We start from the raw sequence: 17132 nt of genomic DNA, 5'->3' as shown, positions 1-17132 counted from the left end.
TGTGAAACCATTCACATTTAAAGATAATATCGAAAGTGTCATGTGATAAGAAGTTATTATTCTTGCCTGTTATATATAACAGTTTTTTAATGTCTGGTTTCAACTTTTTTGTTACATGCATGTTGTTGTATCTTTCGGCTTTTCTCGGTTAGGGGTCGCCACAGCGGAACTCCGGTCCGCTAATAATTGACAGTAGATTTTTATGTACCGAGTTGCCAGCCCTGATGCACAACCTTCAACGAAGGTAAGCCCATTCACACATGTCTCCACACAGAAGACGCTTTAGCTGAGAATCGAACAGGACAACATCTTACTGTGAGGCGACAAAGTTTGGCAAGTAAATCTTTTATACAGTTGTTTCTTGATGTATCCATTTAAACCTATTTCACATCTTACAAAATGTTTTGTTTCAATGAAAACCTTCAAATAAAAAAACAAACACACCTCCAGAACAACCCCAAAACCTATTAACGTAATACTAACACACAAAACTATGTACATATTCAAATTAACCCTCTTAACAGGAACAATTGTCCCAGATTGACAGTCACACACACAGGCTTGATTTAACCTATAATGAAGGTTATCCATGCTAGGACGCATGATATAGCCTGTGCTTCTACTTCCAATAACTGTTGTCTGTTTTTGACTTATCTTTATTCTGCTCCCAAATAAAGAAAACAACTTAAATACTTTCAGTAAACATTATCTCCTAGCCATTGAAAAAAGGAGTATTGTTTTTATTGCCCCTTATCAGGTTGTCTCCACAGAACCATGAGAATCAGATGCACAGCTGTATTCCCTTACACGTATTGCACTGTAAACATTTATGAGCTAGAGGGAACACTACTCAATTTTCATTATATTCAGTGTTCTTTTATATATTTACTTCCTCTCAAAGCTTGTTATTAAATCAAGACAAGGGCCTTAATACAGTCATTCCCTATACAAAATAAGAAAAGGCATATTCATTTTACTTACATTGTGCTCTTTAGTTTAGGCTTTCTTCTGTTTTTACATTGCAGTGTATACATTTCTTCAAACTGAACAAGAAGAAATAAAGAAGAAAAAATAGGGGCACCTGTTTACTTTAATATCCCTATTACACATAAACTTAATGAAAAAAAGCTTTGAGTTATAGAATGCAGTATGTGCTGTGTATTGTAAAAATACTGTTAATTACAAAATTTTGTTTTACTTATATTTAACTTTTTCCTTTCTCTTCCCTTCTACTAAATATTCTTCCAAATATTAATGACATGAAATAGGTCATATGCCTTGAAGTTCTCTACAAGTTTAACAAAGTCAGAAAAGTAAATTTCTATGTTTTCTTTGTTCCATTATACTTCACAAATGTAATTAGTTCTTTGTAATCCTACTTTTATTCATCAATTTCCTAGTTACTGGTTTTCTTCCTGTTGATCTCCATAATCCAGTCACTGGTTCATTTCCAATGTACTCCTGGTTCTTCTAGTCAACCCTCTTAACAGGAACAATTGTCCCAGATTGACAGTCACACTCACAGGCTTGAATTAACCTATAATGAAGGTTATCCACACTAGGGTGCATTCTATAGCCTGTGCTTCTACTTCCATTAACTGCTGTCTGTTTTGTCTTATCTTTATTCTGCTCCCAAATAAAGAAAACAACTTGAATACTTTCAGAAAACACTATCTCCTAGCTATTGAAAAAAGGAGTATTGTTTTATTGCCCCTTATCAGATTGTCTCCACAGAACCATGAAAACCAGATGCACAGCTGTATTCCCCTACACGTATTGCACAGTAAACCTTCATGAGCTAGAGGGAATACTACTCAATAGTCATTATATTCGGTGTTCTTTTATTTATTTACTTCCTCTCAAAGCTTGTTATTAAATCAAGACAAGGGCCTTAATACAGTCATTCCCTATACAAAATAAGAAAAGGCATATTAATTGTATTTACACTGTGCTCTTTTGCTCAGGCTTTCTTCTCTTTTTACATTGCAGTGTATACATTTCTTAAAATGAAGCAAGAAGAAATAAAGAAGAAAAAATAGGGGCACCTGTTTACTTTAATTTCCCTATTACACATAAACTGAATGAAAAAAGCTTTGAGTTACAGAATGCAGTATGTGCTATGTATTGTAAAATACTGTTAATTACAAAATTTTGTTTTACTTATGGTTAACTCTTTCCTTTCTGTTCCCTTCTACTAAATCTTCTTCCAAATATTAATGACATGAAATAGGTCATATGCCTTGAAGTTCTCTACAAGTTTAACAAAGTCGGAAAAGTACAACATTTCTAGGTTTTCTTGTTCCATCATACTTCACAAATGTAATTAGTTCTTTGTAATCCTACTTTTATTCATCAATTTCCTAGTTACTGGTTTTCTTCCTGTTGATCTCCATAATCCAGTCACTGGCTTATTTCCAATGTACTCCTGGTTCTTCTAGTCAACTCTTGTTTTTTTTTCTCTCTCTCTCTCAAGCAGTTTTATTTGGAACATTGGAAAAGGTTTCACTGGCATAGTGTCTCTCGCCAGGCTTTATTATCAGAAGAGTAAAAAGTAGAATTCCCTTCTATTTGATAACTTGCTTTTTGTTGGACAAACTTTTGTATTTCCTCCTTAGAGTGTTCTGTATCAAAGAATGATTTTGGCCGTCTAGGAAAAAATATTCTGAAAATAGCTGAATACAGCAGCTTGAATCTCACACTTGCTTCTCAACATTCTCTGATTGCTGCAATAAATCTACTCTTCTTCTGCCTGGTGTATAGTGAGCAATCATTTTCCACAAACACTCTACTGTTTCACACCTTAGTACTTTGCCCTTCTGACATCTGTATTTAGGAATGTTTTTAAACATGTTTTTAGTATTATTGTATTACTGCATTAGTTTTAATTAATTAAACAATTATGCAGTTAGGGGATTATGGGGTATAAAAGAGGATGTAACAGCTAGGGATTTATTCACACATCTGAAGAAGTCTTGTGGATGAAAACGCTGTGGGGAGTGTTGCGTTTTTTTTTTTAAATAAAACTGCTGTTCCTTCCAACTACTGCCTTGTACATGATTTGCGGACTCCATTTGGTGCCTGTGCCTGTTTTTTGTGGGTTACTTGTTTCTTCAGGTACCTTGCCTCATTATTTTGTGTGTTTACTTAATGCTCAACTAATACTGAACCCCAAAAAAACTAAACTCATCCTGTTTCACCCTACTAGAACCACTGACACCTCCCATCCATTCAAAATTACCTCAGCCAATAACACCATCATAACTGCAGTTTCTAGTACTAAGTTATTAGAGGTTACTATTGACCAGAATATGTTATTTGACATTCATATAGCTCAAGCCATAAAAAAGTACACATAAATACTAGGGTGCCTCTACAGGAGCAAGCACTATCTCACAGCCAACACCAGAGCCACTATTGCTAGAACCCGCCTTATTTCAACATTACTTTATGCATCCCCTATCCTTACCAGTCTAAGAAAATCAGATATAACAAAACTAAAAATGTGTTATAATAAAATAGCAAAGTTTGCTATGGGTGCCAACTATAGATCCCACCATTGCCACTCTCTCAGAAACCTTTCATGGCTTGAATTCCCCCTCACTACTAAAATATAACCAGCTCAAAATGGCTTACCAAATAATAAACCAGTCTGAAAAAACACTAGCCTTAAATAACTTACTAGCTCACTACTCTAATACATGGACTCTCTGCTCTACCAATAAGGCACTATTAGAAATAAAAAGCACACTGGAGAATCCCTCTACTCCTGTAGTGTCACCAAAGCCTGGAACACCCTACCACTAGACATTAAATTTGACAACACATAGTTTGGAAAGAGAGACAGTCATATGATCAAATACAAGAGTGGCCAACATGCAACTCAGGTAGACTTCTTCCTAGTAAGGAAAGGACACTGGGGTAGAATCAGTGATTGCAAGGTCATCCCCAGTGAAGCAGTTGGCCCACAGCACAAACCACTGGTTGCCACAATCAGCTGCAAGTACTGGCCAGAGAAGACTCTGTCGTTAACAGAGATCAGACTGAAGTACTGGAGTTGTCTGGAGAGAAAGCACAACCATTCATGGAATTACTCAGTGCTCTATCACCTCAAGAAGAAGAGGAAATAGTTGAAGAAGAATGGCAGTTCCTCAAAACAGTGTGTGTGAGGACTGCTAAACAGATATGTGGCTGAGCCAGGTATGGAAATAAGATACATAAGGAAACCTGGAGGTGGAATGCAGAAGTCCAGGAAGTCATCAAAAGAAAGAAGGCATGCATGGAAAAGTGGGAGATAGAAAATACAGACTAGGCTAGGAAAGAATACTAGGAGGTTCAATAGCAAAGAACAAGGCATTAGAGGTACTAACTACTGGAAAGTAAGTCAGTAGATGACACAAATAAACTATATCAGGTTGCAAGGCAAGGGCAGAAATATAAAGAAGATATAAAGAAGACAAACACCCTTCATAAATGATACCAGCAGCAACCTGCTCAGCAGTGCACAGGACATCAAAGGCAGATGGAAGGAGTACTTCCAGAAGCTTCTGAATGAAGTAAAAAGCACCAGCACACACCACAGAGCACAAAAAAACAAAGTAAACTGGAAACCACTAAAGTTTAATAACCACTTAAACACCCAGCTTTAGTGGTTTCCGGTTTACTTCATTTTTTGTGCTCTGTGGGGTGTGCTGGTGCTTTTTACTGTGTTTCTAGTGTTTTTTGCACACTGTCTCCTTTGGATTTTTGAGCTTATGAATGAAGAAAACCCCACAGAAGCTGCCCCAGACACAGCTTACAATGAAAGAAGAGGATGAACAATCCATAGACGAAGTGAGAACAGCACTAAGGAAAATGAAGTCAGGGAAAGCAGCAGGCTCAGATGAGGTCACAGCAGATATAATAAACATGCTGGGTGAGATAGGGGAGAAATGGCTCCTGAGGGTACTCATAACAGTGTGGAGAGAAAGTCATATCCCAGATGAGTGCAGAATAAGCTATTAGTGCCAGTGCAAGAACAAAGGGGGCATTTACAACTGCAAGCAGTACAGAGGTATCAAACTCCTGCCACATTGCATGAAAGTTCTGGACAGGGTTATTGATAAATAAATATGCAGAGCAGTAGAAAGTAAAATAGGAGATTAGCAGTTCAAATTCAGATCAGGATGTAGCAAAACTGACCCAATGTTTGCAGTGAGATAGATAATTAAGAAGCTAGAGATGAGGAAAGTTTTTAATTGGGCATTCCTACACTTGGAAAAAGCATATGACAAGGTCCCAGTAAAGCTGATTTGGGCTGTCCGCTGGTGGTTCAAAGTCCCAGAAACACTGGTAAAATTAGTGCAAGCTATGTACAAGGACCCAATGACACAAGTACAAACAGTGTTTGGTCTCACAGAGAGGTTCCCAGTGTGAGTGGGTTTGCACCACAGCTCAGCTCTGTGCCCACTGCTGTTCATACTGATGATGGACTACATTAGCAAAAAAGTTGGAGGGGACAGATCAACAAAGTTGCTGTATGCAGATTATGTAGCATTACAGGCAGACTCTGAGCAAGAACTTCAGCAAAAGATTAGGAGAATGGAATGTAAAACTGAAGGCACATGGGATGAAACTAAGTATAACAGTTGTAATGGCAGAAAATGGTGGACTTTAAAAGAAGCTGAGAACTGAGATAGAAGGTAAAATAGTGGAACAGGTTAACAGATTTAAGTATCTAGGAGGGGTGGTTAAGAAGGGAAGTCTGAATAAGGAGGTCAAAGCTAGAATCAGAGGGGCTGCAGCCAATTGGCACAGACTGTCAGGTATAGAATATGACAGAAGAATGCCAAAGAAGCTGAAAAGTAATGTGTACAAAACAGTGGTGCAACCTGTACTATTGTATGGTATGAAAACCTAGGCAGTGAAGGCAGAACAGTTGATGAAGTTAGAGGTGAATGAGATGAAGTCTCTAAGATAGGTGGTAGGGTGCACACTGTGGGACAGACAAAGAAATGAGGACATAAGAGCAGAAGCCAAAGTAGCTCCAATTCAGAAAAGATCAAAGAGAACAGATTACGGTGGTTTGGGCACATGTGTAGAAAAACAGTAGACAATCTGTTGAAGACGATTTGGGACAGACAGGAAGAAGGTAAGGGGAAACAAGGGCATCCAGCAAAGAGATGGATAGATTGTGTGAGAGAAGACCTGTGACAGTCACACATGAGTATCAAAGAAGGCAGGAGAGTGGCATTAAAGAGCCTATACAACTTGCCAATTATCCCAATTCACTATCTGTTTAAGTGACTTGCTCCAAGTCACACAGCAAGCAAATGAAGGCTGAAGGAATCAAACCATGTACCACAGGAAGTAGCTTGTTCACAGCTCAAAGTATCATTCCCCTGCAATGACACAATTTATATGTGACAGAGACGGCTACAGTCTCGCAATCAACATCTCTGATGCCAATTTTTATGTGATAGTAAGGGCTTTAAATATGTACTGCTGACACCAGATAATGTAAGACAGAGATTGCTGGCCTTAATAATATACAGAACATCCATACTGTGCATTGAGTAGTAGTCAACACCTGCTACAGTGAATGTACCTGTACAATTGCAGATTAGAATTATAATCACTGGCTCCCAGGTTATCACCCACCTCAGACTAAAACTAGCGCCGTTCAGTATAAATGTACCAACTGAAACTGAACCTTCCACACACACACACACACACACACACACACACACACACACACACACACACACACACACACACACACACTATTTTCCAGGAAGGGTTATTGGCATCTGTCTAGTGCCAACAACCCCATCCCTGTCTTTACAGTAATGCTTCCACTAGCTTAGTCACACTAGCATAGCAAAAACACAGTTACTATTTACCCTTAAAATATGCCAACCATTAAATATTTGTATGGTAACAATAGCATGAGGAAGCACTTTCAAAAACATGAACCAACAGTTGGTGTCTTGATTTCAATATCATCAGCTACCCTCCTTGTTCCCATTTTGAACACGGGGCCAGGAGGTGCCAGCTGTACCTTATCTCTATTCAGTATCATTCTCCTACCTTTTTTGACACTCATATCTGATTGTTGCAAGTCTTCTGTCACACAATCCATCTACCTGTTTTCTGGAAACTCATTTCCTCTTGCCTTCTTCTTGTCTGTCCCAAATCTTCTTCACTGGATTGTCTTCTGCTTTTCTGCATATGTGCCTGAACGACCATAATCTGTTCTCTTTGACTATTTCTGCAATTGGAGCTAGTTTGGTTTCTGCTCTTATGTCATTTCTTTATCTGTTCAACAGTGTGCATCCTACCACTCATCTCAGGCACCTCATCTCCATCACCTCTAGCTTCTTCAACTGCTCTGCCTTTACTTCCCAGATCTCTACACCGTACAGTAGTACTGGTACCAACACTTCTTTTGCATTCTTATGTCATACACCACACCTGACACTCTGTACCAGTTGGTTGCAGCCCCTCTCATTCTAACTTTGACTTCCTCATTCACACTTCTGTTCTTCTCAGACACCCTCCCAGATACTTGAAGCTGTTAATCTGGTCCACTATTTTCCCTTCTATCTCAATTCACAGCTTCTGATTTCCCCCATGTGTTGCCATTACAACTGTCTTATCTGTAATCACTTTCATCCCATGTGCCTTCGGTTTTGTATTCCATTCCTCTATCCTTTGAGTCTTGATCTCAGTATACATATCATTAAGCTAATAAATAAATCTTCAACCATAAGCATTTCATACTGAATTATGCATATCTTTACTTGGAATATATACAGCTAAGCAATGTCCTTTTTAAAATGAAATATACAAGCAGCATTAAAACTGCCCAAAGAAGACTGTGGTGGTGGTGCTGCGGTAGCGTTGTCACCTCACAGTAAGACGTTGTCCTGTTCGATTCTCGGCTAGAGCATCTTCTGTATGGAGACATGCATGAATGGGCGTACCTTCGTTGAAGGTTGTGCATCAGGGCTGGCAACTCGGCATGTAAAAATCTACTGCCAATCATTAGTGGACCGGAGTTCCGCTGTGGCGACCCCTAACCGGGAAAAGCCGAAAGACACAACAACAACATTAAAATTGCCCAAAGGAAATCTAAATTAAACTAACAATGACACAGAATAGAATTCTATCTAGCAGATTATCTGGACATATGTATGGTTGCCATCTTTTAAGTGGGCCAAAGTGGAACATGGGGGTGTGACCAATATGATACTGGCCACACCCTCTACCATGACATTACCACAGGAGTGGTGAAGAAGATGCAGTTATGGATATAACAGTGTGAAGTTATTACAGCATACAGACATCTCAGTAACCATTTACATACATTATGCAGTTTAAATAGTAAAAGTGAAGCACTACTGCAAATGCCCACACATTACTCAGTTGTAACAGTAAGTAAACTTTACAGAAAAAACACTACTCATATTAAACAGACAATTATATTTATTTAAAAATGGCAAGAAAAAACTCTTAAATTCTACATATTACACTAGCCATGAGTATCCTGATAGAAATAAACCTATAGCACTACTTTACCCAGCACAACGATGCAATAAAGAACAGGCCCAACAGCAGCACTGCCAAATTTGCACTATACTCAAAGCAGTATATTTTAAACTTATTAAAGATAGCATAAAAAAAAAACAAAAAACACACACACACACACACACACACACACACACGTTTCTGTTTAGAAAACCAAGCTATAAACTACGTTTACCTATGAACATGTGCCCTCAAAAAATAAAAAGTTATACACACACACACACACACACACACACACACACACACACACACACACACACACACACACACACACCTTTTCACTTTTAAAAGTAGTTCTTGCAAGTCATCACCAAATAACCACTATAAAAATATACCTAAAGTAGTACATCTTGACTTCTTGAACACAATATTCTTCTTTTGGCTTTTTCCCAGTTAGGGGTTGCCACAGCGGATCACCATCCGCTCATGATTGGCAGTGGACTTTTACAGTGTTGAGTTGCCAGCCCGGCACCCAACCTTCCACAGAAGGCACACACATGCACACACTCACACCTAGGGCCAATTTAGTGTGTCCAATCCACCTACAGCATGTCTTTGGGATGTGGGAGGAAACCGGAGCACCCAGAGGAAACCCACGTGACCACAGGGAGGACATGCAGACTCCGCACAGAAGGCACCCCAGCCGAGGATTGAACTGGAGAACCTCTTGCTGTGAGGTGACAACGCTAACCGCTGCACCACCGTGGCTGCCCTTTCTTGAACACAGTATTAAAAAAATAAATTACACATTTTCACCCAAGAAGTGCAAACTGTTCCAAAACATTTCTATCTGTAAATGCAAAGTGTCCTAAAACACCTAAAATAACATTAGAAGTACATCAAGTGCATTACATTTATCAACAGAGATAAAAACAAAACTTCAATGCATCAGTTTTAACCTTTAAAAACTACCTCTTTCGAATCATCCCAAATCAACCACAATAACTACAGATGAAATTTTATACACATACATATATAGCATACACACACACATGTACACGCACATGCACACATACATACTTTTTGTACCTTTAAAAACTACTACTTGCAAATCTCAAAATAACCAGTAACAGATTTAAATACTGTACAGTGCACCTATTTATTTCTAAACATTAAATAATTAAAAATTTAAGTAAAACACAATACTCTAATTTTTAAAAAAGCTGGATGGCTGGTTGCTGGACTGGCTGGCTGGCTGGCTGCTAGAGTGGCTGGATGGCTGGCTGGCTGCTGGAGTGGCTAGCTTGCTGGCTGGCTGCTGGAGTAGCTAGCTGGTTGACCTAGTTGCTGGAGTGGCTAGCTGTCTGTCTGGCTGGCTGTTGGAGTGGCTAGCTACATACCTCTCAACCTCTTAGAGCAAGCAGTCTGGACAAAGCCATACATAATGTGGGGAACAAAGGCCCCAAAATAGTGACAATTTTTAAATATAGCTGTTACAAATTTGGAAAGTTAGTAGAATGACAGGCTTTGCATTAGCATGAATTTTCTGAAGGGCATGAAGTCTGAAAGTCAAATGACTGTCATTATTTTCTGACTTCAGTCCTCAGTGATTTGCCATTGATTTTCCAGAAAACAAAAAAAATTATAAAGAACAACCCAAAAATACCCACAAAGATAACAGAGCATAATGCAAAATATTAAGAGAGAGGCAGTGATCACTTCTGAAACTATCAGTATCCAACTTATATATTCAAGTTCATATATGGGTCCCACTTCTAGATTTAATGCTAAAAACTTCATGCTATACACACAGCATATTCAGCTACAAAGGACACCCATGGTTTCCTTTCTATCATTAGTTTTAAGTGCAGCAATACATTAGATTTGACTGCACCTCTTTAGTTGCTGCAGTCTATGGTATGTTATCTACAACATGTAGGGAAAAAAAATATATATCTATATATCTATATATATATATATATATCTATATATATATATATATATATATATATATATATATATATATATATATATATATATATATATATATATATATATATATATATATACATATATATATATATATCTATATGGGTCCCCTTCGAATGGTCGACATGTCACAATGTCGACCTTCATATGGCCAAGACCATATGATCGACATTTAAAATGTCGACCATGGGGAACCGGCATCTCCCTACAGTGCGGAATGGAAATATTTCCACTTCCGTACTGTAGTACTATCTTGGAGATGGTATATTTAAGTTCTGGGGGGTGTGGAGGGGACGGCGTTAAGGTAAGTTTGTTTTTGTTTTTTATGTTCTACTTGATATGGTCGACATTTCAATTGTCTATGATATGGTCTCGGCGATATGAATTTCGACATTGTGAAATGTCGACCATATCAAGCAGACCCATATATATATATATATATATATATATATATATATATATATATATATATCAGTATCAATCCATCCATCCTCAACCCCTTTTTCCCATTTTTACACATGGGTTCGGGGTGTCACTTCAACACTGACAATCTATATATCTATCTATATACATGCATGCATACATACAGGTGTATATATATATATATATATATATATATATATATATATATATATATATATATATATATATATATATATATATATATATATATATATATATATTTTTTTTTTCCCCCCTGGTAAAATATACAGGCTTTTTACTTTTGACGGATGTAAACACAACCCCTGTAAAAAATCATTATAGACAATTACTGCAACCAGTATATTGAAAAGAAGTTAAAGTAACACTCAAAATAGAAACATGGTATAATTCAAAATAACAGACTGTGGTAATGAGCATCACTGAAGCAATAGATATGCTGTCTGTATATAAAAAACACATCTATGCCCCCTTTTGAACATTTGAAATTTTATTACAAAAACAACTTTCAGGTGGTAGATACTGTGAGGTCAGCTACAAACATCACCTTACAGTTTTAGTGAAGTACTATAATGATTTTGATCATACCTCTCAATGGCATGTTATCTGCAGTATATGTCAGATGACCTTTCTTCTGGTAAAATGTTTATTCTGATGTAATAGCACTGGATTAAAAAGTACTACAGATCACTGTTGTACTAAACACAAATGTCATATTGAAAAAATAATGCAAAATATCAGACTATGACAGTGAACACCTAAAAACAATGGATATACTGCCTGTATATGGAAGCCATATCTAAGTCATCATTTCATATTTCATGATGAGCCTTCAAGACATGCTTAACTCTAGTTTAGATATAAAAAGCACCCACAAGGACAGTTATCCTTCCCTTAGGGTTTTAGTGTAGCTTAGTGCTAAATAAGACCACATCACTTTAGCTGTTGACACTTATGAAATGCTGTCTGTCATGTGTCAATTGAGTAAAATATTTTTCTCTAGTAAAATATGCAATTTTACCTCCACCACAAGGCCATCTCAGTAAATATTGTTGCACTCAGTATACTGAGCATACACAAACAATGTATATGAAGTTAGTGCAAATATCAGGCTGTGGCTATAATCACCTCTGGGACAATAGAAATGATATCTATATAGAAAAGGTCATATCTCAATCCCTCTTTCATACTTTATTATGAAACCTTCACACAAAACTACCAGCATAGCTGGTTACAAGAACACCAAAGACAGGTATTTGCCCTTTATGTGTTTCAGAGTTGCACTACAGTGACTTTGACAACAACACTTTAGCCATTGCAATTTGTGGCATGCTATCCTCAGAATGTAAGTAGTGAAAACCTTTGGGTAAAATATAAAAAAAAAAAAATTACTTCAGATGACATGAGAACATAGTCAAGAAATATTCTAGGCTATTGTTGACTGAGCATACTGTGCAGAAGATCTAAACCTCATCCACAGTGGAAATGGTGTATAATGCAAATTATCAGACATAGGCAGAAAATAAGTCTTTAACAATTGATATGTTACTTATATGTACAGACTTCATAACATAACTTTGATGCAGTAGGCACAGCATATTAATATACAAAAGACACCCAAATGTATCTTCTACCCTGAGGAATTTCAATCCAGAATATATTGAGCTTGACTGTACCACATTAGCTGCTCCAGTCTATCTATGGCATGAGACAAATGAAAGAAAAATTCTTCTCTGGTAGAAATGCTATTTTTGAGTTAATAGCAGCTCGGTAAAGATGTGCTCTAAGCTATTACTGCAATTTGTTTTACTAAGTAGAAGTTCAATATAGTATCTATAGTGGAAATGGAATTTAATGTAAAATACAGACTGCAGAGTGAACACCTCTGAAAAAACAGATGTGATGCCTATTTATAAAAGGTTATATCTCTGTCCCCCTTTGATATTTTATTATAAACCTTACAGGTAGTAACCACACTATATTTGGCTACAAACGTCACTTAAGAATGACATTTTACCCTTAAGGTGTTTACTGTAGCACTATGCTGAATTTGACTATACCAATTTAATTGCTCCTGTCCATGGCATGTTATCTATAGCATGTGGCAAATAAAAAGTACCTGGGTTGAACCTGTAATGGGTCATTTTTTGATTAGTATTATACTCCAGTAAGCACATTTTTAAAAAATAAAAAGAAATTGTAAAATATACAGGGCTTTGATTTCAAGCACTTGGTTGTGTTTTGTGTCTTAATTCAGCATTTCTGAAGAAATGACAACTCAGTTAAGAGTAATTCTAGCCACTGTTGTGCTTGGCATACTGAACTGAAGTTCAGTACTTTGCCTACAATGAACACCTCTGTCATTGAACACCTCTGAAACAACACAAGTGCTGCCTATATAAAGAAGGCCATATTCCAGTCAGCATTTTGAAGTTTATCTGTACACATTTAGACCATAACCACAGCATATTCTGCTACATAAATCATCTAAGACAGTTATTCTTTCCATAGGGGCTTCAGTGCTGCATGTCAATGAATTTAACCATACTACATTAGTTCCTCCCATTTATGGCATGTTACCTACAGTATGTGGCAAATGAAAAATCAACTTGCTGGTAACATTTTCAGGACTTTTAATTGTTATGTAATGAAATCTTTGTTAAGAAGTATTGTAGGTCATTATTACACTCAGTATACTAAGCAAAATTACACTACAGCAACCACAATGGAAACTATAATGCAAATTATGAAATTGTGGCAGACAATTCCTCTGAAATAATGATATATATGTTGCTTATATGTAGACGATTATATCTCAGCCCTCCTATCAGAGTTCATTATGACACTTTCTGCCTTTCTGATTCCTAAGTTATTTTTCCCCCTTTGAGACTTCATTATGAAACTTGAAGGCATTAACAACAGGATGGCTGACTACAAAGTACATTTAAGACTGTTATTCTTCCCCCAAAAAATTTAGTGGCGCTCAACTCTGAATTTAACCTTATCAGTTCACCTGCATGAAAACATGGCATTGTACCTACACATTATAACTGAAAAAATATATTTTCTGATGAAATATAAAGGATATTTACTCTCACTTAATAAGGTTTTGCTGTATATATGTTCTGGACATTAGTTTCACCTGGCCTTATGAGCACAGATCATACAGTCTCTAGATGGAAACTGGGCAGTGCATCAGAATGCAGCAATAAATGTACTCTGTAATACTGGATTTGATATTTACATATAAAAGGCTGTATGTCAGTTCCCATAAAACAGATTAGAATGAAAAGTTATGAAAATTCTGATAAGACAGATAAGTACACAACATACGCAAAATGACATTATAACCCTCCCACCAAGATTCCATTGCATCTCAGTTCTGATTAACATGGCTTTGAAGGGTACAGCATGGTGACACTGCCCTATATGCAGTTACAGGAATGGTGCATTGGTGAAATTAAAATTAGTTTTTACTTCTGGTCTAATGAGAACTTAGTATATATGTATATGTATATGTGTGTGTGTGTGTGTGTGTGTATATATATATATATATATATATATATATATTTTTTTTTTTTTTTTTCTGGCCATACATTTCACCCAACTTTATGAATAGAGGTCAAATAGCCTAAGATGAAAACTGAGTACAGTGCCAGATTGTGACAACAAAAGTTTTCTGAAACACTAGATTTGCTAGCTGTATTACAGGCTATAATTCAATTCCCCTAAGGCAGTTCACAATAACATATTCGGGGGGGGGGGTTGAATAAGGTACTTAGGTTCAAAACAACTCAAGAATGTTATTATATTCACAGGGATTTTACTGCATCTAAATTCTGATTTGCACAGCAGTGCAACCTTTTCTATGCACTGAGGGTAAACATCATGTAATAACATAAATATTGTCTCAGTTGTCTTGGCTGGAGAGATAAAATTAATTTCTCTTCTCATGTAATGATACAATAAAGGCAAATTCTGTTTTTGAGCTACATTCTGTCACATTTTATAGAAGTTATATTATGCACCTGATGAAAACTGAAAATAATACAGCTTTGCACTCTGGCATATTCTAATGGCCATGTCTGCCTTTTGGTGGAAGCTAATAATACAGGGTTATATCTTTGAAACAGTTTGATATTTTCTAGAAAAATTGTTTGGACAGCAAATCTGGATGTTCACTTATAAACTGTAGCTAGACTGTTTCTTTAGATGCAAGAGCAACAGAACAACTACACATTGAATTTCTAAGTGATAAGTCAAAATTCCAAGCAATGTCTTCCACTTTTGTTTTCTGTAATAGCATTTCAAATGCTGGAAAACCTCATTTCCAAGAATAAATAAATAGTAGTTCTCGTTCCTTTGTTTTAAAGGCAATATGTGTTTATGATTATGTATCTTATATATTTGACACAATGTGAGAAAAGTGAAAATATGCATGTTTGTTATTAACTGACTCTAAATACATCGGTATTAGGTAAGCTTTGAAATGATAACAATAAATTAGCAAATTAAAATCCAAAACATGGGCTAGATGTTCACTATGTTTCTAAAAATACTACCACTAGCTTCATCTTCTTTTGTATACATATTGTCCCAATAGGATGTGCCACTACATAGAGGGTAAATCACTTTTACTGTGAAAAAGTCACAAATATAAGAGCTACACTGTTCTGAGATGTACTACCACACTGTTCTAAGACTAACTGCCCCTTGCCTTCATTCACAGCCTGCCTCCCAAACACATAGCCACTGCTAGTGATCACCTGTGATGTATGATTGCCAAAAGTGGAATAGCTAATGGCCAGAGTAATGCCTTTCTACTTGTTGCTGCAGGCACTTCATACTAGCCTCTGTGTTGCTGCAGGCACTTCATACCAGCCTCTGTAGTAAAGAAAAAAAAATAAAAGAAATGACCGAGTTATATTGTCAGCAGTGTGCACTGTTACCACTGCTCACAGATATATCTCTGGTTTATTTATTTATTATTATTTATTTATGTTTGTTTACTGGGGTAGTGCACTGCAGCATAACAGTGATGAATTATGTGAGAATAGGTTAAGCAAACTTGTTGTAACACAGCTGCAATTGTGAACACTGTACAGCAGACATACATTAAAAGGCTGAATTAACTGAGTCAGCATCATTCTGAAATCTAGATCACCTGTTGGCAAATGTAATACAGACATACAAATGTTGTGCAACCTAAAACAATAAGGTGCATAGGAATGAAAGGGTCAGGTAGGTAGGGTAGGTTAGGAAACATGCACAGACATACAAGACATACTAGACAGGCAGAGATGATAATGGAGACAAAAAGTTGGGGGACACCATGATTGGGGAAAGGTAGGTGACATTAGAGGCACACTCATGTCCAGCTTGAGAACAGTGAAAATCTAGTCTTCACCCACAGAACTGTCATCACTGTTTCCTGCAGAGGAACTCCCTTGGTCAGTGCCACAGGAGACATCATCTTTGTAATCTGATGCAGAACCTTTTCAGCCCTTCCAATACATGCACCAAGACCCTTCTCCATTATATCCTCCACCAGCCCTGTCAGCTCCTGCTGGGTAACAAAATAACCACCTCAACTGCTACTGCTTCCAGAGGGTTCCACTGCACCAGCAGCTGCGGCTGAGCTGCCTGACAGATTTGGAGCAGATAGGGCAGGGGTTGTGGAGTCAACAGTAACAGGTTGTGAACCTGAAGTGCTAGGTATCTGTGCTGCCATCTGTGGAGGTATGGCAGGCCAAAATGCAGTGGTCAGTGTACCTCTGTGCTGTCGATCATTCATCTTTCAACAGCAAGTTAGACAAACAGTAACTTGTTCATGAATTATAACCCCCCTGAAACAAAAATAAAGAAAGAGACACAGGGTGGGGGAGACAATTAGATACATGGCATGTCACAGTACTGTACTTGTTTTATAAACTTTGTTTGGCAATGCATAAACAATTATAGTTTGCTACTGTACACATTTGCCATATTCACATATGACAGAAACATATTTATGTGCCAAAACCTAAATGTCACTCCCATGATATAACAAAGAACAGCCTTTATTGCCCTATGATGGATAGGAAATATGCATTCAAATTTAATAATTGTGATTACCATAATTTAATTCTTCCTGACATATTATTGCTGTTAATATTTTATAAATACTTATCCAGTAATAAAAAGTAATTGCTGATACT

The sequence above is a fragment of the Protopterus annectens genome, chromosome 1.part0, assembly GCF_019279795.1.
Source record: "Protopterus annectens isolate FY-2018-M chromosome 1.part0, PAN1.0, whole genome shotgun sequence".
Classification (NCBI taxonomy): domain Eukaryota; kingdom Metazoa; phylum Chordata; order Ceratodontiformes; family Protopteridae; genus Protopterus; species Protopterus annectens.
Note: the sequence above shows the minus strand (reverse complement) of the source record.